We start from the raw sequence: 1,162 nt of genomic DNA, 5'->3' as shown, positions 1-1,162 counted from the left end.
CCCCCTCCTTTTGGGAATGGCCTAAATATATTTTAGTCAGTAGCACCGCCCCAGGGTTTGGGTTAGGGTTTGGGGTTGGGGTTGTGCCAGGTTAGGTCTCTCCTATAATTTGTGTTTGTCGGGGTGGTCGTTCTACAAGATATTAACTTTTTTCTTGAGGAACGACAAGCGAAACACAATTTCCATCTGGCCATTATCCTTTTTTTTCCATTAAAGCGAAGCACATAGACTCAATCAATCCCATTTCTTGATGGTGAAGACGCAAGACAAACATAAAAACAAAAGGGACAGTGAAGAAATAAGTGGGACATTACGAGAGGCTCCCTCCAACCACCCACCAAACCATCAGCAAAAGCCGGTACATGACAAGTTCTCCAAAAACGATCACTCTACTCACTCAATTCTTTTCCAAGAATCTAGGAATACACAACACAATACATCCACTCATTGCAGTACAATCCGTGACGTCATTCTGAACTAAACATGACAAAGACTTGGTACTCCAAAAGCAATCCACAATTTAGTTCAGAGTCTTAAAAACGGATCCTTTTTACCACTGTGAATAGATCTATATTACGTTTTGAGCACTCACTAACACCATTTAAAATCAAAATTCGGTCAACAATATTCATTCGAAACAGAACCAACAATTTAGACGAGGTGCAAAACCAAACTCTTCACCATCAGGGTATTCTTCTCTGTGCGACCATGTCAAATATCAAGAAAGGACCAATATATATAGGTATAAAATTAAAGTCCACAATCTATTGACAAAAGACAGAATCCCTTCACCGGTGGGCCACACTGCACACAGCAAGCGTCACGACATCATGTCGAATTGGAAGAGAACTATACAAATTAAACAGCTCATCTCTACAGTTCCATCCGGCAGTTTCAAAACGGAATCATTCACCAGGTAACAACAAGGTGAGTGGCAAAAAAGCATTCCGCGCAATGGCGTGCACACTCGTGGAATGTGAATATGAACAGCAGTAGATCATAAATTATAATGGGGACAAAAGCAGAGCGGCTGAACCCTTCCCCCGCACCATAACAATGGGACATAGAATTTATACAACATAAACACATGATGAAACAAAAGGGGGGAAAAGGCCAGCAAACAAAGAGGGACGGGCGGGAGGATGGGAGAAAAAAAAGGGGG

Source organism: Aplysia californica, unplaced genomic scaffold (assembly GCF_000002075.1).
Source record: "Aplysia californica isolate F4 #8 unplaced genomic scaffold, AplCal3.0 scaffold00146, whole genome shotgun sequence".
Lineage (NCBI taxonomy): Eukaryota > Metazoa > Mollusca > Gastropoda > Aplysiida > Aplysiidae > Aplysia > Aplysia californica.
This window is presented reverse-complemented; position numbering follows the sequence as displayed.